This window comes from Sebastes umbrosus, chromosome 12 (assembly GCF_015220745.1).
Source record: "Sebastes umbrosus isolate fSebUmb1 chromosome 12, fSebUmb1.pri, whole genome shotgun sequence".
NCBI lineage: Eukaryota > Metazoa > Chordata > Actinopteri > Perciformes > Sebastidae > Sebastes > Sebastes umbrosus.
In genome coordinates this window covers 18654946-18679279 of record NC_051280.1, presented here as the reverse complement: position 1 = coordinate 18679279, position 24334 = coordinate 18654946, and positions in this window count along the sequence as shown.

The following is a 24334-nucleotide window of genomic DNA, read 5'->3' as shown; positions in this document are numbered from 1 at the left end:
ATTGTGTTCACTAAGAGCGCTTGTTTTTGGCACGGATAGGCTCAGATCGTTATTATAAGTGTCTGACATCATTATGGAAAGGACCCTACAGAGAAATAAAACATTTTTATTACCTTTCGCTTGATCCGGTCTGTTTTTTTTATTGGGTCCGAGTCTCGCTCAAGGTGAAGTCTTGTTGTGAAATCTGAATATCCGTATACTCTGGCATCAAATAAATACGGGCAGCCATCGAATTCAAAGACCTCATCCACATTGTCGACATCATGTAAATATTCAGCCATGACATTGAAAATCTTTTAGATAACACTAAGCTAAGCTTTCTGTACTCCAACACAACAAGCTCTGCCCATTTCCACCATGGATGTATTCCACTATTCCCCTGCTGTCTTCTGGCAACACGTCATCTCACCAGACTTCTCCTTGAGCGAGACTCTTTTTCTCCATATTGTCAGACACTTATAATAACAATCAGAGGCTGTCTGATAAGCACTTTTAGTGGATGTAAATGATGGTGCCAGCTTGCCCCAATAGCACCATGTTGCAGCCTGTGAGGAGCTGGAGTCTACAGCGCTCTCCCTCAATACTGGACCAGTTTCAGAAATTGTTGTCCCTATTAGTAAGTTAGACACAAAAACATGGGAAAATAAGGTCCAGGTTGAAATACACCAAAGTTACCCTTTAACTTGCCTTCAAGCGGGTAAACATTAGTGGCTTTTCATGTTAAAATGTCCCATGCATTTAGTTTTATAATGAATTATCGAATTGGAGATGAGTAATGAGAGAAAGGCCTTGACTGCATGGGAGCTGATAGCTGAAATAGTTTGCTCATATCACACAGACACATTCACACATACATAAGGCCATCTGATCACCGGTTATGCTCCAGGCCAAAACCACATTTTTAAACATAATTTCAGCACAAGAAATTCACAGCATCTCAGACAGACTCCGGTGAGTCACTGTTCTCGCAGGGAGTGACTAAAAGCAAGCCGAGGTCTCACGTAGCAGAGTTTGTTTTATTGAAGATATGAAATATTTAGACTCCCTGTTGGTGTGATTGTGTCGGAGCTTGGCTCACTCAGTCAGAGAGGTTCAAGACGAAGTTGCAATGCATTGTTAATCTGGAGAACAGGGAAAGCTACTTGACTGGCTGTCAGTCATCCTCTGCGCATATGCAAAAAGATGCACAAAATATTTAGGCAGACAGCTATTATATCATAATGACCATGTTCCCATTCACGTTTATTTTCTGCGAGGCCTTACTTTAAAGCATGAATGAATCAAAACGCATTAAGAATTAACCAGAGGATGATGCTAGTGAGGCTGACAGGTGTGGTGGTAACCCTGTTATGTAGGCAGATCACGTCTGAGCCGTGACATCAGTGCGCTGCTCTCTCTCTCTCTCTCTCTCAATTTTTCTGTCTCCATGTCTTGCCCTCTATTTGGTATTCTGCTGCAGCTTCTACTCCAAGAGACAACGCTCTGTTCCCAGCTTGGTTTGAAGTAGGAGCAAGGGAGGGGATGGAGAAAGACAGAGAGGAAGGGCATGAATTTTTTTGGGGGTGGAATAAAGGTCAAAGCAAGAAAGGAAAGAGGGAAATTCGAAGTAGATAAACGATGAAGATGAAGGAAGGACACTGGCAGAGAGAGAGGTGGACAAGGGAGTGAGGAGACAGAAAGAGATGCAGGGCAAGACAAAGGGAGGGCTGAGGATGACAGACGGAGAGAAAATGGTGCACCCTGGCCTCCCATTTTTATTCACCAAAGGAGCACCTCATGGGAACTACCTGTCTGCGTCTGAGTGAATGCATGGACGGTCGGCTGGCTGCGTTTAAAGGAAGCTATTATGCTGGTGTCTTCCTCTCTCTTGCTCTCACTCGTCGGCGAGGCGGATCCTCTGTGCTGAGAGAGGCATGATGCACACTGTCATACTGTCCTACTCCATCATTTATGCACTCCTTCTTGCTCTCTCCCCGTCTAAACTCGTCTGCTTTCACAAGTGCACTAACAGTTTTCAGCACTGTAGACCAAATGCAGGCTCACAAAAGGACCTCCACTAATATTCAATTAGATTTAATTGACCTCAGTGTGAAGAAATGCTGATCTCAGTTCACTTAAAGGCACAACAAATGCATAGCGTATTTCTTTGATTGCACCCCCAGGGCAAGAAAACATGCACACATTCACAAAAACAAGGATGGTAATATCTATTCGTTCAGCAATGAGAGGCCACTCTGCATAAATATCTGCTTGTTCAGAAATGCAAGGACAGTATTTTCCCTATTCATGTCGGACTGTAGAGAAACACTGCGCTGTCTCCAGTGAAGGAATGCGTATTGTTGGCAGTCATGATTCATTTTAACCTAATTTTCATCCTGCGTAGATCCGCTCTGATAACAGATGCATGACGTACTCCATCTGGAGCTTGTATTGATTATATGTCCGTATTGATCTGGGTGGGGAACTTCATGGCTTTACTAAATTAACATGCATTTTTTCTGAATTTAACTCAATGTTTCACTTGATTAACTTACTTAAAGCAGCTATAACACCAATATTTTCACAATAACAACGGATCAAATTATTATGTAAAGGAGTTGTTCAAAGTTATTAACCCACAGAGAATTATCATCCGACTCTGTTTTTTCCCCTTCAGCTTTACAGAGCTTTATAGCTTCTTTTCATGCACATTGTTTTGGTTTTCCAGCCCACAACATTACTGTCTTGTTTCACTCCCACTGCTCACATAGCTTAGTTTTCAGATGGCAGCTGTTTCCATCTCCAAAAACTGACCGTACCCCTAACCGCTCAGCACCAAATGGCAGACAGACAAAGTTAATGACTAGCTTGTTAAAATAGCATTCAGCTGGTAAAGACCCAGTTAGCAACTATCTTGTTAAAATAGCATTTAGCAGCAAAAGAGCCAGATACTTTTTCTCAAGAGTTGGTGGAGACCAAAAACAGAGCTAATAGAGAGTGAATATATGACTTTTACCTTCATCAGGTGACCATATCTGCTTGATGTGTAAATAAGTGTTTGCTAACAATTTTGACATATCAAATTCACAAGGTGATAATATGTGATAATATGATTAATTATAATATGATTGCATTGGTGCAATATAATATATTGATTGTCAGATACCTTTTAAAATGAAACACACAATTCTCGTCAGTTTGCTCAAGTACAGGCTGCAGGCTAACTGGCCGACTGTGACACACTCTCTGCCAGCTATTGTATATTGCTATCTGGCCATCTTAATATGATCTTTTATATTTTATGTTTCCACCGAGCACAGAACGCAGCATTTTCATTGCCGGGTACTTTATGAAGGAAGGAGTAAGCCTCCTGGAGCGATTTAGAAAAGACCGTTTTTCTCTTCAGCATGACAGCAAACCATTAGTGTACTGACGGAAAGTGCCATAGCAACAGCCTTGACAACAACACATTGATTGATTGACACACATACAGACAAATCAATGTTGAATTAAGACGGCAGGTAACTTATTTATGTTTTACTTTTATATTGAGTTAGGTAATAATGAGTGGGACAGCACATGATCAACGTCTATGCAAGTGTGTGGTGAAAACCGTAACATTTGAGTGTTTTACAGATATTTGTCGGGACTCGGGACACCCATCTTGAAACCGGGACAATCCCGGACAAACCGGGACATCTGGTCACCGTACCCATGTGGACAAAAATCACTTATTGTAGGTTTAATACAGCAATGGAGAAGTGGGATTGTTGCAAATATACAGTAAGACATTATTGATGACAAACTACAAGAGTTGTCAAATATAGGACACATAGTAAAAGGTGGAAGTGGGGAATTTTTCTTTCTGATTTAAAAATGAATTTCTTGCAGTGAATTTCTAAATACAGTCACAATGTGTGAAGCAAGATTAAGGATTAAAAGTTTAGCTTTGTGCTTCATTGGGGTCCTAATGTGAGGAAGGTTTGATCACTCAAGCCTAGCTAACAAAGTTATAGAATATAAAACAATTGGTGATTCATAACGAATTAACCTTAATGCCACGCCAGGTTTGAGATTAATTAAACATTCCTCAAATGCTATGAAAATAGCTGAACTTCATTGTACGGTGGCTACCCCTTTTGATCTCCAAATCTAAAACATGTGCATGCCAACTATAATATTTTCTCTCAATTTTGATTTGAGGAACATGAGGATAGTTAACAACCACAAACTGATAATAAGTCACTGTGGATGAAAATGCAAATATATGACTCCTCTGCAAAAAACGTTTCAAACAATATGTTAATCATTGCATCTCATACTGGTGTAGAACATTGCTAATGCTAAATGTGTATACAATGCTTTAGCCCTCCCTATTCATTGGATGCTAAAATAACAAAAGTATTGATCATTATGAGTTTTATCTACAACGCAAGGCACAAACGCAGTGCACTGAGTTCAGTGATCTATACTGATGTTCAAGCTATATTTGTGATGATTAAGCGTCAGAGCATGGCAACATTCACGTCCAATGCCTACGTCAATTGTGTCTGGATGCATTATGTAGAGCCATGCTGCACACACACTCGCATCCTACTGACCAAGTTACAGCTGCTATGGCAACTGGATCATAGTCCTCCTTTTGCGTTTGTCTTTTTCTAAGAACGAGCTGTGGGTGTCGAGAACTAAAGCAGCAGATGTTCACATACATTTTCCCATACTTTCACATCTCTTTTCCATTGAGTTTCTGCAGTAAATTCAATATTTTAGTCACGCTTCCCTGTTTTCATGCACGACTTTCTGTCTTTTGAACAGTACCTGATTCAGTTTAATCAATTCTGTTGTTCAGCCTCTTTTCCTCGTTCCTGTTTATGCTTTTAATAACAAATCTCTTTGGAGATACAACAGTGATGTCATTTACAAAGACATTCACCACAGCTACAGTATATACAGTGATATTGTGGTCTGCATTAGAGATGTCACGGTACCAGAAATTTAGTAGTCGATACCGCTGAAATTCCATAATTCTCGATACTAAGTCGATACCACGGTTAAAAACATAAACAAAATGAAATCCCATGTGCTTCAACATACGCTCCTTTATTACCATTTGCATACTGTTTTTTTTTCTTGCGAATATATTATTGATCCATGATCATCCACCTGAAGTTTCTCGCCAAAAACTAAATTTTACAAGATTACATTTGAACACATCATGATAATGTTATAATCTACTTTCGCCCAATAGTATTTTTTTTCTGAATATAGCTTGAATGCATTATAATGTAATCAGGGTTGGAAATTAGCCAGCCACCAGCCAGATGGTGGTAAAATATGCAAGTGGCTGCTAGACTTGCTTCACTCACCAGCCAGAAAGACAATGGTAATATATTGAATGTCTGGTAGGTTTTGGAATCCACCAGCCACAATGGTAGGTGGCCAAAAAAGCTGATTTCCACTGAATGTAATGCAACCTCTGTACTTTAGCTGTTAAGGCCTTTACAGACCAATTTTTTTCTTTTTTGTCATGAATACTCTCACAAAGAACACAAATATTATGCGGTGAAAAAGCGGACAAACCAAGACGGCAAACTTTATTACTCCTTTCAACTTTGTCAAAGGCAGCGCATACCAGATCCACTCCTTCTGTTCTTACCTTTCATAATAAAAGCCCTAGACATATAATATTCACAGGCGAGTTTCTAACAGCTAACGTTACCAGTTCTCCTGCAGATTTCAACACAGGTTTGTTGCCAGCAATGTAACATTATCAGGGAAATTTTCTGTTGTCCCCGAGGTGACGGGACGCCATTAGTCTTGAGTCCCCGGTAGAGTAGAAAAACAAGTACAGTCACGTTTTCAAAATTTTTGGCATCGCCCTGTTTCCGAATTATCGGTTCTGGATGATTCTATTTGTCAAAGAAATTTCACAAGTTCAGTTAGTTAACATTTGTCTTTGCCAGTCTCATGATAAGCACGTGGCTTTTGACTTAAATGCAGATACAAAACGACATTAAGTGCAACAAATACCCTATTATAATAACACTGAAGTATCTTTAATTTTACTACAGTATATATGCAGTGGCATTATGTACTATAAAGGAGACACTAATGTTTTTTCTGCCGATTATAAAGTTACTTGACAAATAACTGACAAATACTCTATTTTGATCTGAACCTACTGTTCCACCTCTCCACCTCTCCCCCTTTCATGGACAAACACAATTACATTTATAGTGTCGGATAACATTGGCACAAGCAGCGCTTGACTGCTTTTAGATGTTGTGGGTGTTCGTCCTTGTCAAGTGGAATGTCACATTCTCAGTGAGCAGTTTTATGTGACTCATTATCATCTTCATCATTGTCCCTCGTCGTCTTACATAACTCATAAATACTCTTTCTACAGTCATCTTCTTAGAGCTGGTGAGAGTACTGGATCATGAAAAGGTGTCCTTCAGAATATATCACCCTCTTCAAATCATTATGTAATCTTTAAATGAAAGTAAGCTTTCACCATATCATAGGATTAGATATCCTGAAGCACCTGTGTGTAATTGAAGGATAATGAGGATCCACTTTATCAGTAAGTGGAACTGATTTCACTATCTGGGCAAACATGAAGGCATATACACAGCATATGTTTGAATGTTTGCATTGTTCTTGTCCTGTGATAGACTGGCAACCTGTCCAGGCCAGGCTCTAAAGACAATGGATGGATAGAATATTTGTCTTAGTCTTCTGCAGCGGTTACCAAATCTATTAGACGTACTGAAATAATTCTGCCGATTTGCATGCTTACGTTGATATTATTTATTTGCACAATGCAGACGTGTTTTGCAATTACCTTGCAATATTCAGCGTATAATGAGTCTGGGATTTTTACCATATGTCATTTTCTGAAAGGAGTTGCTCTAAATGAGAATAATTTCTTTGAAATGAAAGTGATCACCTTTTTCCAGAGCTGCATAAATCAAAATTTACATACTTTGTATTATGTGCATCAATATTATGTCCACTGGCACACTGTGACAAATCTACATCTGATTTACATATATTTGCGTATATGTTCTAAATGAGAATAATTTTGTACATATTAGCCATCCACCACTTTGTTCCTTCGGTGGAAAAGCACACATTCGTTGCACCGCAGAAAAACAGGCACTTACAGTGACATTTTCCAGAGCCATTCATTCACGAGACAACTGCAGCAGCTGTCACAGCTGGAGTCTAAAATCCCCACTCCCAAACCTGGCTGAGGAATGCCATGTAACCGTTTGTTGATTGTTTTCCCGAATGTGCTGCATTGCCTTTGGCATCTAAAAAGTGGAGCTGAGCCAGAAATGTAATTTATAGACATAACTATACCATGTGTAATATCCGCCCCAGACCCCCAGCATCACATGTGTAGAGTTGCCTGAGAAAGTCGCCGTGAAGAGTTCACGCCAGCCCGTCATAGATCACCAGCCCTGCATGAGGCCCATGATTCACCCAGGAAGTGTTAAACACAAACACACAGATAACATCCCCCCTCCCTCCTTCAGTAATAAAACAGTGAGGGGTACAGTGCACTGTGAAGGCTGCAGGGGTCTTCGAATATTACACCTATTATTCTTTTAATAATAATATTCCATGAAACGTTGATTTTGTGCCCTTCAACTGTATGAATCACAAAAGAAATGGGTGAAAAAGGGTCACTATCTCAAGACAGAAACCTCCCTGTGAGTTCAGAGTGCAGAATTATCTTCAGCTGCTTTGGTGATCAGATTGCTGTGCGTTTAGGGTTTCAGTCTGGGGCTAAGTGACAGCTGATAACTCTGCAGACTGATGGGTTTAGATGGGAAAATTCATCATGTTGTCACGCTTATAATTTGCACTAATGCAACACATCTGGTATATATCAATTAATATGATATTCAGAATTAGGGAGGTTCTGTGTTAACGTTTCTTATGGCTTCTGTGCTTTTAACCAGTGATGGCAGTTGACACTCACAGTTCATTTCTCACCACCTGTAGAGCAGGTGTATAGTCTTGGTTAGCGTTATCACGTGTGGTACAAGTGCCTCACACAAATTTACTTCTAAACTGTATTTTGACTAGTTTCCAAAAATCCCATATAAGCTATTATTACATTGTAGCAATGTGTTTTCTATTACTCTTAGAAGGTGGAACAAGGTGCACATTTATTATCCCTGTGTTTATACAAACTTGGATTGGAGACTGGGGGCAATTGTAAAAAAGAAATTGGTTTTGATGTCATTACCTCTTGAACTATTTGGATAAAATTTTGCAGGTAACTTCTTTCTCTAACAGAGAATGGGGGTGTGGTTAATAGTCAGACGTAATTCATTGCCATGACAACAAGATTGCATCGTTTTTAAACCCAGTTTAGATGAAACCAGTTTAAATTAATTTACTGTTTATCAGACCACAAATGAGACCAGAATTAGCTAAACACATCGACTCTCTCTCACTCGCTCTCTTCTTCACCGTCTCCTCCTGGCGAGGCGGCCGTCTGCTGCACCGAAGAGCCGCATCACCACAGGCCATCCACAGCGCACCGGAGGTGGGATAGACATGTTGCCATGGTCCGCCGTTTGAAAATAAACACATTAAAGTAAGGTGGAAGAAAATAAAAATAAAATGAAAACCCGATGTTAGCTAATGCAGCAAGTTGGGCTTGCTAACTACACCTAACCAGCTAACTAACTAACTATAAATACAAACTGACAGACAGATGAACAGATTTATCGGTTTGCTGCTGATCAGACACAAACGAGCATGAGTGCGCCTGCGCAAGCTTGGAGGATAACGTATGACCTGCAGCTTCTACTATAGTCATACTTCATATTCACATTTTACCAACAACCTTCTTTTTTTCTTTTTCTTTTTTTACTTTGAGCACAAAATTAAGTTATTTGTCAAAAACAAATTTGCAAAGAGTGTGGCTAATCAACTTAGTCAGGAAATGACTCTGAGAATATGGAGTATCATAGAAATGCCAAAATACACTGGAGGGGGGCTTTAATTAGACAGTATTCTATTCAGTTCAAAGTATTATAATAATAATAATGTTACTAGGGCTGACACAGTAATATAGCCTCACTATTTAAACGTGAGACAGACATGTAAAATTGCCAACACATTTACGTAACAAGGTGCATGTATGAAAGAGGGGTTCTTGATTGCACTGTTAAACCAAGAACAGGATTTTCCAAACTGCTGTTTTTAGCTTTGCACCTGGGACTATACAAGACTCAGCAAGGGGGAGGATCCTCGGGATGAAAAAGTGGGGACCTAGTTTCTGGAAAAGACATCAGAGAGAGAGAAGAATGAGGCAGAGCGAGGGAGGAGCAGGTGGTCACTGGAGAAAACATTAGGAACACAAAGTAACTATCCCGTCTTCTCTCTCAAACACACAAACACACCAATCCATGAGCTGAATGGAAGAAATCCAAAAACTCACCAATAAACTTCAGTGATTACATTAAGCAAATGTCTCCAATATAAATTTGATTATTGACCATAAATGTTAACACCGGACTGCACACATGAAGGCATATGTAAGAGAAATAAGCACTCAGAGGACATTAATATGGATTAACACTGGGTGACTCACCAAGACACACACTCACAGTGATTATGGGTTGTCGCGTTACCATGGCAACACATCCTGTAATGTGCGAATGGCTCATTTCTGTATGTGTGTGTGTTTCTGTTTGTGTGTAAGTGGGTGGAAGGTGACAGTAATGCCACACTTGCCCTTAATTGCACAGAGTCAAACAGCTCAGATATTGTCGATGTGACACGGGGGCTGCATTGTGAGAGGACCATTGGAAAGAAATAGCTGCTATAAAATGACATTTACAGTGTGTTACTAATATTACAGTTGACACTGTATAAATGCTTTCAAAGCTGGGTTGATCTAGTCCACGCTTGTCACCATTTTTCTGTCACTTTATTTCATTAATGTAGCTAGGATGCTATCTAGCTACTGTCAATGTATCCTCATACAATGGTTTGTGTGATTTCTACGTGCGTTTTACCACGAATGTCCAGCAACACGTGACGCAATTTCCGCTCCAGTCTTTTCAAAATAAAACTACTTAGTTAGGTTTAGGAGAAGATTGTGGGTCGGGTTAAAATAACTCCGGAAGTGGCGTAACTTAAGTACGGAAGTCACGTGACAAATAAATCAACGTTGACTTCTGGTTTCACGAGGGGTACGAACACCAGTCTCCTGGTTCGGTCTGGTGTTTTTTGCCCCACCCATCCAGCCCGACCTCCTCTCTATGCGGCGTTTACGCACACTCTTTATACTTCCTGGTTCACATTACGTGGATTACGTACAAAATGATTTTGTGGGATATATACGAATTACAGTGTATTACTTTTTTGTAGGTATATCTACGAACGGTGTATGAGACCAGCCTTCTACTGTATGTACAAAGATGACGCCCCCGTTCTTAAACCTCCCTATAAGCTCTGATTGGTCAATTGTCTCTCTAACTGCCGTCAGTGGGCGCAACACCAGACCAACTGCCGATGTGGACGGTGATTCAGACGTCTGGAACCAGAAATAACTTTAAATTATTACTTTCATTCGGAGGCCACATTAGCACTATATAATCTCTTGTTCTTTGAAAGGGTCATTTATATGTTCACACCACATATTGCTTATGTTTTTGTAACTGTGTGCAACTTTAACGTCAGCAAATGAAAAATGTTCCAAGCTAAAACGGAGACACAATGTACCGCAGCATGGAAACCAGGCTTGTATATTGAGGAGATGGTAGATACAGATGTCAGTTATAATATGTGTGGTTTTGTGTGCAAGAATCTATGTATTGTTATATGATAAGAACTCAGTCAGTATTTGCATGTGTGGGTGTTGCATGCAAAGCATGTGCGTTTGTCAGTCTGTATCTGTCTGCGATCTCTGTCTCGTTCTCAGGATCAGCTGTTGTAAATGCAGACATCCTGTGTATGTGTGCGTGTGTAGTCATACTGTATCAGTAAAGAGACGTGTGATTTATACACGTGTGACATGATTAAGACAGGCTGAGCTGGCACTATATGGAGCAATAAATTCCAGAGTCCCTTTTAACTACCGCGATGCTGAGAAAAGATTAATTAATGACAACCTCTACTGGAAGCAGACACACACATATATAACAGCCGTATATGAATATTCAAGACAGATAGGAATATTCATAGCATAACAAAATATTCACAACAGATCAGAACACAGTCTTTCATGCGGGACTGAGTTTCGTCCCAGCAGAGATTGGTTTGTAATCTCTGCGGCCTCTCAGAGTGGGAGTGCTTTACAGGAAAACATGCGAGAGAACATTTTACAGCTTGACACAGACTGATACAGACTCCCTGAACTGAACTCGATCCAAACCTCAAGGCTCCATGGTTAATTTATAACACTTTTATCAAGAGATACATATCGGTATTGTGAATACCAAGCTTTGTGGACGAACAATACAGAATAATAATTAACATGATTTATTGAAGTATCATTCTTGTAATCCTTTCAGTTTCTATTTAGTTACCATGACGCTCTCTTTCAGTGTGAACCCCACAATAATTATGTAATCCATTATGTGTGCGTGTGTGTGTGTGCGTGTGTGTGTGTTATGTTAATGGTGAACAGACGTGTGCAGATACACAAAAATGTTGGTGCTGAAAAATTAACATGAATATGATAGAAAAGTAGCCGGAACCAGGAATCAGAGCTCCATTAAGTGTTTATAGGTGACAGTAAAATAAGGATGTCACGATACCAGAAATTTAGTAGTCGATACCAATACCAGTGAAATTCCACGATTCTTGATACCAATTCGATACCAAGGTAAAAAACAAAAGTGAAACAATAAATCCTATGTACTTCAACACACACTCCTTTATTACCGTTTGCATTCTGGTTTTTGTTATGAAGTTAAACAGGTTATAATTCCCTCTCTATTATCTATTTTAAATTGCTGTGAAAACATCTCCTTCAAACAACTGTATTCAAGTTTCTCGCCAAAAACTACATTTTACATGATTACAGTTGAACACATCATGATAATGTTATAATTTATCAGATATCGTGACATCCCTATAGTACACATATAGTACAAACAAATGTTCTTGATATTTCTGCTGGCTTATTCTGACCTACAGATTGAATCATTATGTAAATCATCTTTGAATTTTTCTTGCACTTTTTTTGTATATTATTGTTTTTCATTCATCTTATAATAATCATGTCCTGGAATGTGAATATGACTAAGAAGACACAGAATTTGGGGGGCTGCATGTGGGAATTTCTTCAACTTTCCAAAACTAATAATCCGCGGTGTCAAAGTAAGCAGGCTTTGAACCTGTCTCTCTAGCTTTCTGTTTTATTTTTTACCCAACGATTTCTGTCGCTTTTCATATGAGTGCAACACTATGAATGTCTTCCAGGGAGGGAACTTTCGCCTCCAATTCATACCAGCTACTTCTTTTTGAGCATACCTGCTAATTAGAGCTGAAACAATTAATCAACTATTTGTCAACTATTAAATTAATCACCAACTCTTTTGATAATTGATTAATCAGTTTGAGTATTTTTTTTATTGCTTATTTTTTATTGCAATCATTATTGTAACACCAACAAATTACAGACAGGTGGCCTATTACATTTTGAACATTTCAACAAGTTAACCTTCAACCCCCATCGCTATCCCACTCACCCAACACTCCACCCCCCTCTCTCCTCCACCAACCAACGGAAAAGTGATGTCCACAAAGACAGAGCATCCTTATCTAGACAGAAGGGTTTGAGTAATTTTTTAAGAAAAAAACGTTTTCTGGTTTCTTTACTTCTCTATGACAGTAAACTGAATATCTTTGAGATGTGGACAAAACAAGACATTTGAGGACGTCATCTTGGGCTTTGGGAAACACTGATCAACATTTTTCACCATTTTCTGACCTTTTATAGACCAAACAACTAATAATCGTTAGTTGCAGCCCTTTACCGCTAAGGGAGCTGTGATAGGGGACGGGTACTTTTCTATTGAATTCTCATCTGTTACTGGTGAAAACAGAAGTCTAAATAAATAACTATTTACTTTGTCTAAGTAAATCTATAAATATAAAAGATCACAGGATCTTTCCCTCCTCTGTCAGCAAATTCAAATGAGGTTCCTCTTATTCTTAAAGCTTTATGCTTGTGTTGAATGTTTGTGGTGGTGTTTATTGAGAATATTGTGATTTCAGTGTTTGCAGATTTTGTGCGGTATGGGGATCTGGTGACATTCATACTTCCCTTAAAAACTTTCATAGTTCATAGTCTTTTTTTACCCACTCACCGCCCTTTCACTTCCCCTCTTCTCATTCCCTGGAATGTATCTGAAAAAGGTCACTAGTGAAGAGTGGGGTGTACAACACATAAGCTAAAACCCCTAGAAATTGAAATTGAAAGCTCAACTTAATTTAACATCCAACATTTATTTGGCCATAATTAGGTGAGATAAGATGTGAGAATATGTCGGAGTAGATGAAAACAGACCATAATGTTTCATGATCAAACAACAATATTCCAGCCTTATCTATAAGCTATCATAAAATACAGTCCTGCCAACAGCTATTTACAGTCGGTTGTATTTTATCCCGACGTTCAGATAAGCGATGTGTTATGAGCAGTTTCGATTACCTTTGGACATGTTTTTCTTCTGGTGATGCTAATTGTCCTTTTAAATGTTATTTCCTACCATGATCTTGCAGTATTTATCCTTCAGGCCCACTGTTTAGTGTAAACAGGGAAATGCACGCTGGTAAACCCTGAAGAGATTACAGGAAAAGAGGTAAACCCCACGACGTCAAGCAGAGAAACCTTTAGGTCTTTCAAGATAAAGTACGCCAACACACACACACCTCCGCACAGCTCAGATGTGCAGCATGGTTTACTAGGATCCCCTTTATTGAAAGATTGATTATGAATACACACAATGGGTTTGTTCTAGTGAAGGTGGCACCCGTGGGACAGCCCCGCAGTTTATTGAAAGACATCAAAGGCGGTTAAGAAAAGCAGCGGAGGCTGTGGTGGGGAGATCCAGAGCTGGGTAGCTGGGTGTTTTGCTGACTAAAAGAACTATTGTTGTCCCTCCTCCACACTCACTTGTTTTATGTGACAACTGTTTACCACGTTATTAAATGACAGCGTGACTTATCTAGTTCCTCCTCGCAGAATTTCCCCCGTTCCAATTGTGCTTGGTGCTGCTAGAAAATATAGTCAAATAAGTTACAGAAACTAAAACGCACCAGTGAAAATACCTTCAAGCTGTCACAGCTATAGCATTTTAAATAATTAACATTCATAACACATACAGGTAAGGTTCTTGTTTTGTACACCAGCCCCTTGCTACTACACTATGTTACTCGCTCATGTGATGGTCATTGAGTATTGATCCATGTGAAGATGATCATTTTTAGTTGTCTTCTCAGTTGGGTCTTGGTTCAACCAGACTCCAGTCCATCTGCAACAACAGTAAGAGTTAAGGCCTTTTCACACCAAGTCCGTATTTCTTTCAAATGCGTCTTTTTAATTTGTCATCCAATAAAGATTGTTATTCACAGAAACCTTGCACACTGAGTCCGCTGCGTTATATTATTTTCTTCATTGCAAAAGTTCACAGTACAAGACAAAACTGAATTAATTACGTGGGTGCGATGGATAGCGCTAGTCCCAAACGGGGATAATGAATGAATGACATTAGCAAGAAGCTGTCTAATCTTTTGCACGTCCTTTATTTTGCAACCATCCCTAATTCCAAGCTGTTCTTCAATCACCTGCCACGATCTTTTTTTTTTAATTCCACAAGTGTGTATTCTTTTATTTAAAGCAGCAGTGGGTAGAATTGGAGCAAATGTGATTAAAAAAAAGTTATTTTCATAAAACTGTCACTACAGTATAGTGCATGAGACAGGTAATCTGGAAAATGTGCCTCTGTTTCCACCGGTGTTCCTAACGGCATCTGCAAGATTTCACAGACCGGAGGAAAACAACCAATCAGAGCCGAGCTACTGCAGGTTTAAGTAGTTTGTGCTGGGAGACGTGAATCAGTTTATCAGATGCCATTTTGGATGATGATGTTTGCACGGACGGTGGCTCTGAGTGGTCAAACAACCCTCTTTTGGCTTTTGACAGATGCTGTCCGAAAACTTTAACGAGGGACGAAAGTTTCAAAGTCTGTGTATAAATGTGATTGACATAAAGTGAGGTTGTATTTATTATTTTTAAACGTGCGACAAAATTGTATGAAAAATATGGACCTGTTGTGCAAAGGCCTTTAGAGAGACTATAATTCATAAGCAAAAAAATGGAGACTCAGATTGATGCTTACAATCCTACTTGGTCTAGTATAACCGAGAGCTTAGTCCACAATTTTGACCTACTTCTATCCTATTTATCAATCAATTATATCCCGATGACAAATCAAGACAACCAACTCTTAAGTAAACTGTATTAATTATATGTTAATTGATTGCACCCTGCCTTTAAGATAAACAAATGAACTTAGCCTATACAACATATGGTCCCTTGTGGTTAGCCGCCATCTACAGCATCCTGTTCCTCACATAAACTTGGAATGAGATCCAAGATGGGCAGTAGACCAAAAGAACAACAAAAAACCCATCATGGTTTCAGCTCTAGGGGCTCACATGTAAGTCATACAACTGTTCTAGCTGTCGGCACGGGCCGGCTTGAAATATAGCTCAATAATCCCATTATCACAGCTCGCTGAGTTTGCTTCCAGCCACTCAGTCAGGTTGTGGGGTTTCCCCTCATTCCTCCTGGATTATATTATATTATATTATGTTATCTCTTTATGTGTATTGTTGCCTTAGGGGTTTTATATGTAGACAGTAAAGTAGTGTGTTGTCCTGATGGCCACAAAATGCCATTTTTGATCTTTATGCAATTCTGTCACAAGGTTTTTAAATGTGCTTCCTAAGTACTTGACATCGATGGCTGAGCCTTATTATTAGTCGGCTTTACCTTTAACTAGAAAAGAGAGTCTTATTTTTCTATGTAAATTTACAGAAAAATGGGGATTTTATGAGCAGAAGTTCTATCTCATAAACAAGTCATCTTTCTTTTCTCTAACTACCTGTATATGTAGGGGAATCACATCGCAGGTACTTCCCGTGTTGTAAATCAAACATTTTCCTTTCATGTTTCCAAAAAAAAAAAAATTAAAGCTAATGCAGAAATAAATCTTTGCTGAGCTTAAAGTCTTAACATACGCTTTTCATCTGAAATTTGTGTCATGGTGAAACTTGGCTCTTTTTCAGTGGCTCTTTGTGTGAACATATGTGTGTCTGTGAAATGATCCACGGTGCGGGAATTCCCCTCTTATCAGTCTGGTCTGGTCTGGAATCTCTCCCCAGCTCTAATGTTTGTTTGGGTTTGTGGGGAGCAGAAAGAGAAGTGGTGAAAGAGAAGAGAGAGGGGAAGAGAAACAGGGACAGAGATTAAAAAAAGTAAAATGGAAATAATCTTGGTGAATCATCTTACATTTTATCTGTAATCTTTTTTTCTTAATCCCATCCAGATCCCTTTAATAAGCAGTATTATTTGATAACTTTGAGATCTATTCTTCTCTTGCCAGTCGTATTTCTCTACCAAGTCTTGACTTTGATTCTGGAGCTAATAAAGCCTCCTGGGGGTGTTTACAGACAACCCCCACATAGACGTGGACACAGCACAAAGTGTCCCATTGAGATGTGTGAGAGGACCCAGGGTGCCTTGTCCTACAACAAGCTCTTATTCTACAACAGACGGAGTTGTAGCTCAAACATACTTGTAGTAGGAGGCTTTTCAGTGTCTTGATTGTCGAAACAGAGAAAGTAGCCGTGAAAAGAAAAAAAGGCTTGTCTTGAGGCTTACAAAACGGCTTCTCAGTGAAACATTTAGTTGAAAGACGCTGTGCCTATAAATCTGACTTTATGATCTTTGCGAGCTGCTGGATCAAAGTAGTAATTACGCCCATACAGAGATTTAAATGTAGGTAATTCCAGGCACAAAATTCCCACGTGATTTTATGTGTTTCACATGTTTACCACATTTTGTCGTGTTATCACATGAAAATGTTCCAAAAACCACATTTTTCAAGTTAATACTTGTCCTATAGTATATACTGTATGTCCCGTGTGATTGTACCACATGATCATCACATCACCCAGGAATCACATGGGATTTTCCATACTGAGCTAAGCTAAATGAGACTAAGCGTGAAAGTTCATTTTTGACCTTGGAAACAGAGAGTTGTTTGACTTCATGTCAACAGTAGCTAGTGAGTGGACCTTTTTCAAGATCAAGAAAAAAACAACTTTATGCTTATAAACAAACATGGACAATAAATCTAAAAAGTTCTATGGATTTATTTTGTATTTATTTTATTTAAAATGTATTCAACCAAGAAAAGCCTCATTGAGGTAAAAAACAAGAGTGTCCTGGCCAAGACAGACAGACAGCAGTCCATTAAACAAAGTTTCAGACATATAACAGATATAGACAAACAAACAAATGCACATGCGCAGCACCGATTGGGCACTTGCGAGAAAATGGTGGCGGGTAAAGACCAAGTTTATGAGCGTTTTAGTTATCCTGGAAAAAGGAGTTTAGGTGGGTGGTGTTAGAGGATGTTGGTGAAACTCCAGATTCACTTACTTAAATAAAGATTAAACATAATAATTAACTTTTAGTCAATTAACTAGTCTTTGTTGTTAATTGATAACCGTTAATAAATAATAAAAAAATTGTACAAGGGCAAGTAAAACTTGACTTTGGGCAAGTAGATTTCTGACGGGCAAGCGAAAAAAATAAAAAATTAACGTTGAGCTCAGCATTTCAAGACGACCATTGGGGACAGATAGCTAGAAGCTGTACCAGCTACTGGACTAACATGTCTACTGATCGGTCTCTATGACAACTGATGAAAGTCTATCAGCTGATGAGGAAAACTCAAAGCCAAACTAATAACAGTCTGAGTCCTTTTCTGAGGTCAAATGAATCATTAACTTATTAAATTTTGATTTGGGACAAAAAAACTCGGCTTCTGGATGACCTGACTGTTTCTGAGGCTTATGATGATGAAGAAGATGATAATGATGATGATTATATCTGAAGGAAATCAGGTTAATGCAGACAAAATTGCTGCCCGGCTTGTCCCTTTGATGACTTTGCTCGTTCAGTTTTTGGTGTGTGCCGTGTGAGCGGTTGACCTGGCTGGTGAATGACCTCGATCAGCTGTCATATGAGTGGAGAAGCTGCTGATCGGTCCACTCTCAATGAGCTCATTCAGTCGGGGGATGAGCAGGCTTTCCCATCATGCTTCCTCTCACATGAGTGTTGTTGACCACAGTGTGGTCTGAACACGTGCTTGTGCTTCTCATATGCCGAACTACACTTTCAGTACAGTAATTTAGTGGTGATGGTGGCGGTGACGATTGATGGCCAAGACAACAATAAAGCAGTTATTATTGGGATGAAGAAGCACATGTCTACAAACTGTCTTTTGCTGCTGCTATTGAAAAATCATTCTCATACATGTGCTCATTACCGATAATCAATTTCAATTTCCTAAACAGATATAATTAATCATCAGTTTACAGTGCAAGCCCGATCAAAATCCCTTACGAAACTTAATCTTTAGACTCAGTGCATCCTCTGCATCGCAGTCTTCTGGCCATCTGTTTCCAGGCTCAGGGAGTTTCTGTCTTGTCAGCAGAGTCTCCTCCTAGCGAAGACATTAGTGGATTAACAGTCTCTCACACAAGGTGTCCCCACATTATTCAAGGGTGTGGACATGCTGTTTCCCAAAAGATGAAAAATGCTGTCTCATGGGAAGCTGACAGAGAGAAATAAACTATTGAAGAAACAATAATAGCAGTCCAGTGACAATACTGCACATACAGTATAGTAAGTAAGCATATGTTCAGATGTAACTCTTGAGTATTCACTAGAGCTGCAACGATTAGTCGATTAATCGACTGGTGTTTTGACAGAAAAATAATAATATAGCAATCGTTAAAGTAATTTTTCATGCAAAAATGTCAGAAAATGCTTTTTTCAGCCTCTCTGTTCTCTGTTTTTAATCATATTAAACTGAATATCTTTGGGTTTTGGACTGACAAAACAAGACGTTTAAAGACCTTAGACTTTGAGGAATTGGGATGGACATTTTTCACTATTTTCTGACATTTTTATAGACCAAAGGATTAACCGATTAATCAAGAAAATAATCAACAGATTAGTCGATAATGAAAATAATGGTTAATTGCAGCCCTAATGTTCACATCCTAGAGCGTGCTGATAAAAAGAAAAAGAGAAAAGTAATCAAGTTGCAGTTAGTGTTTTAGAAAAATCCTCTAACACCTCTATTCCCAGCAGACATTTGCATATAAAAAAAACAACATACAGTATTTACATCTTGCAAAGTCACTTCATGTGGTTCAGCAGTATGAAAGTGTGATAAACGTCACCTGAAAGTCTGATGATACTCTGACTCACCTCACTGAAGGAAGGATAGAGATTTAAATCTATTTGCTTTTGTGTTTTTTTACACATTTCAGTAAGTAGCTAAATTCCCTGCTCAATGTGAATTCATAAGCTTAGTTAACTCAGAGAGTATCAGAGGTCAGACTGACTTTAGAGTCACACCTGTGTGACACTGATATACCAACAGAAGTAAACTGAAATCTTCCATCTGCAACGGATTTCATCTTTGATGTTCATAACTGATGGAAAAAATCACCATGGACGTGTTTTTATTTAGTTCTGTCTCTCTAGTTTGTTGTTGCGTGGGTGCTGTATCTGGCTTCCTCTGCACCTGACAAACAGGAAAGTGTGTGTTTGTTTGTATGTGCGTGTGTGTGTGTGTGTGTGTGCGTGTGCGTGTGTGTGTGTGTGTGTGATTGCAATACAGGATGTAAGATAATCATAGTTGATCTTTCCACGAAGTACAACACACCAACTGCTGCCCCCCCATGACTTTTCAACTCTCTATAAATAGTTTTGCTCTCTTTGTTTCCACGTGTTAGTATGAGTTTATTGTGTGTCTAAGTGTGTACCTCCAGCATGCCCACGCACACACACACACACATACATAGAGACAAGTGAAGGACAGTCACAGTTTGGACTTGGCTCTGTGCTCAAAGGGCTGAAAGCCATCTGGACAGTTACGTATGTTGTCATTAGCAGCACACTCATATCAGATATCAAAGAAGTGGAGAGCTGCACTGATGTAGGCGCACTGTTTACAATCTGTTACCACTAGACCGCTTCATGCCATGTTCTGGTGTTACTGTGCACTGAAAACTATATCGCATAAATCTGAGTGATCCAGTGACTTTTTTAAAATGAGTTTAATGATGGCTGTATTTCTTTTTTTTTAATTGACTTAATTCAGACCCAATATAAAATCTATGAAAAATGGTGAATGAGTTTGGCCACCACACTTTTCATCCAAGATTTATGAGCACTCAGATCCTTTACTGAAGTAAAAGTACTAATACCACACTGTGAAAACACTCCATTATACGTTGTTATCAGCAAAATGTACTTAAAGTATGAAAAGTAAAAGTATTCATTGTGCTGTAAAATTGTCCCTGTCAATAATTTTAGATAAATATTAATGCTGGATGTAGTGGAGAAGAAGTATAAAGTAGTATAAAATGGAAAGTACCTCTAGTACTTTACCTCAAATTTGTACAGAGCTTGAGTAAATGTACTTAGTTCAGTCCTCCGCTGGTTATGATTGACTGACAGAAGGAGGACCATGAAGCCAGCCAACACGGCCAGCCTTCCTGGGAAGGCGTATAAATACCCCGACATTACGTGGACATTCCGCGTGCCATGAGGACGCATTTTAGCCATTTAACGTGTCATTTGTACGCGAAGCAAAAAAAACGATGGTAATGTCCGCAGTTAGGTTGAAGCGATAAAACCACTTAGTTTTAGATTTAGGAAAAAATGGTCATGGTTGGGCTTAAAATAAGTATGTAAACTAAGAAAAATACGTATGTAAACAACATAGCATAAGTACGGAAAACGCGTCATAAACGTCACTAAAAACATGTGACAAATGTCACAAAAAATAAAAAATACCAGTCTTGAACACCGGTCTCCTGGGTGAAAGTCGTGTGTCAACTGCCCACCATGAGCAGTCTTTCTCACTTTTTATTCTACGTCACTAGCTCTGAACGTAGCATATTTACGCAGATGCGTTTAAATTAGACTCAGTACAGACTACATGGCGTACAAATGACATGGCAAAAGCAAGAAAGGCATTCACATTGCACGCTAAATGCCTTGCACATTATCGTGTTATTAATATGCCTTTTCGTGCGAACGGGCTGAGCCAGCACACGTACCTGAAAATGAGTAGGACACTAGAAGGGATAAGATCTGCAGCACATTGTTAAAAGGAAAGTTTTTATGACTAACCCTTTCATATAAAAACACATTGTGTGTATCCTTGAGGCCAACATGTTGAAGGTACTTTCTTCATAAAACCAAACTCTGCTCCATAGAGTTACTGGTGGTCAAAACCTCCACGGGGTACCTTGAAGAAAATTTAATTTAAGGGGCTGACAATACTTTAGAAGTTCTTTTGGTAAAAAAAAAACATTAAACAAAAGTTTCTGAAAAGAAAAAATAGAATAAAAAAATGAGATGTTAAAATGGGGAAAGCAGAAGGAAACCAGGAAACAGGTTGTGGGTGACACCTGAGATGCTGTGAAAGAACTGGGATCATTTTTTGTGTAAAGCGATGATTCCACCTGAGGGAGACATCATTTTCTGTGTTAAGGATATGGATGGGAAAGCCATAAATGTAATAAATATATGTGTGAAATGAATGTGGAGATCTGAACAATGCATCAGGATGTGCCAGGTCAGAGTCGTGGGAAGGGAAAGGGTATGGTGAAACTGATGCAAATGACTCAGAAACGCTTGTTCCTGAGTGGAAACGAGTGTGAGCCTAAGAAAAACCCTTCAAAAGCAAAAAAAAACCACCCGCACACACTCACACAGGCCTCGGCTTGTGGCCTTGGCTGGAATTCATATGAGGAAGGAACATTACAATGGCCTCACACACATTCACACACACACTGAAGGGGGCTGGGGAGAGAGAAAGCTCTTGAGAAAACAGAAGTTACTAATTAGATCAAATTGTCCCACAGCAGTTAGATGTCTGGCTGAATTCTTCCTCTCCCTCCCCGCCCTCATCTGTATCCCTCCAGATGTTTGACTTCCTGATGCATTGGCTTTGGTTTTAGTGCTGTTTCATGTTCTGTTGCCGCAGCAGGATGCATTGTGGCTGATCATTAGTGAGGATGAATAATGAGACCAGCTGAAAACACCAAAGAGGAAAGAGAGAGAGATGCTGAAAAACAAGAAAAATATGTTAAACAGGAGACATGAGATACAGGATACGTGTTTTAATAGATTTCAAAGGCCTCCATCTGTATGAAGAATATGATGGAATATGACTAGGAAGTCTGTAGGAGACCAAACGACCATGAAATGGATATTTAATTTCCCTGCTTGCTCTTTTCAACAAAGCTGCCTGAATAAGCAAACAACCACTGACCATTTAGCCTCTGTCTTCAAGCATGTAAACAGCCATCAATTGTATATTTAAGATCCTTTTACGAGTTCTTATTTTACAACGAATAAGCAGGAATATCAAAACATCAAAAAGTCAGCTTCGCACAAAAAGGCATTTGAATGATACGATAATGCGTAAGGCATTTAGCGTGCCATAAGAACACCTTTCTTGCTTTTGCCGTGTCATTTCTACGCCATGTAGTCTAAAAAGCGAGAAAGACTGCTTATGGCGGAGGTGGATGGGTCCAACAAACGCATGACTTTTAACCAGGAGACCGATGTTTGAGGCTGGTGTTTTGTTTTGTAAGTTATGTTAGTGACGTTTGCCACATGTTTTTTTGTGACGTGTTTTTCGTACATAAGTTACGCTGTTTCCGTACTTTTACTTTTACTAAGTTTACCTAAAGGAAGTGGTTTTGTTGCCTAAATCCTACTGCAGACGTTATCGTAGTTTTGTTGCGTGGCGTACAAATGTCACACGGAAAGCCTAAAATGCGTCCTCATGACAGGCGGAATGCCTTTGTAATTTCGTCCTATTTGTACGCCTTCCAGTGAGACCGTGTTGGCCTGAGACAGAGTTGTCCGCCATAGCACTGGCTCATGCTAGTTTACTACGGCTAGTAAAATCAGCAAGCGACAGCTGTCATTTCAGCCCACAAAATGCCCTGTCGTCAGCTAGAAATGTGAATCCTGCTTATTTACTTCTGTGTGAAAAGGTCCCATGTGTCAGATATTACTGTCAATTTTGAGTGGTCTCAGTCTGCCACTGTATACACCCATATAGATCTATCTTTTTATTTATCATTTCCATTTTAATAGAGAGACAAAGGCTGGATTTAAAGCACCAAAACGTTTGCTAGATTTCTTAAAAAGGCCCAGGATAAGATTCAAAATGCCCGGAAACAACTTGGCTGTGGTGGTGGTCACTGAATCACTGGAACGTGGAGAGAAAATTTCAGTCTGGCAGCAAAAGAGTGGATGACATTCTCCTTTGTGCTTCTAATGGGAACCAGAGGGAGGATCGTAAAAGGAAACACACATTTCCTGTAGGACTGGTGTGTGTGACGTACCTAAGTGTGTGTGTGCCTTAACCGGCAGGAATGTGACATCAGCAGAAGGATCCCGCGTGAAGGATGCTCCACAGCCAACACAAACACACACTCACGCACATCACAGCCAGAAAAAGATGTGGCCAAGGGTCAGTGGAAGAGTCACAGAGGAAGGGAAGGATTTCCCCCTTCTTTGACTCCTCCTTTTCCATGCCACCCACTCGGCTTTGCCTCACACTCCCGTCTTCAAAGGTTTTTACAGATCACAGCTGTAATGATCATTTTTTGTTTTCCCGTAAATTTGAGTAAAAAAAAAAAAAAAAAAAGCTCCACAAAGTAAGCAATCCTCACAGGGAACATAATCACTTCAACGTTTCTTTTTAAGGAAAGCAGTGTCGAAATGTGAGCGTCACACACGCTTACGCATACTTACTCACTCATAGAAGACACACAAACTCTACATCATTTGGTTTTTGGCAGAATTTTTCCCCCAAGTGAGTTGCCAATAAAGTACGAAGAACAGCATGAAGAAAACCAGCACGCGTAAGTGGAGAGTGATAAAAGAAAGCAGGGTGACGGGAAGAAATAGTTGGGCTTTCTAGGGAATTTTGGTACAAAGATATTTCAAAATCTCCCAGCTTTAAAGTAAAATATG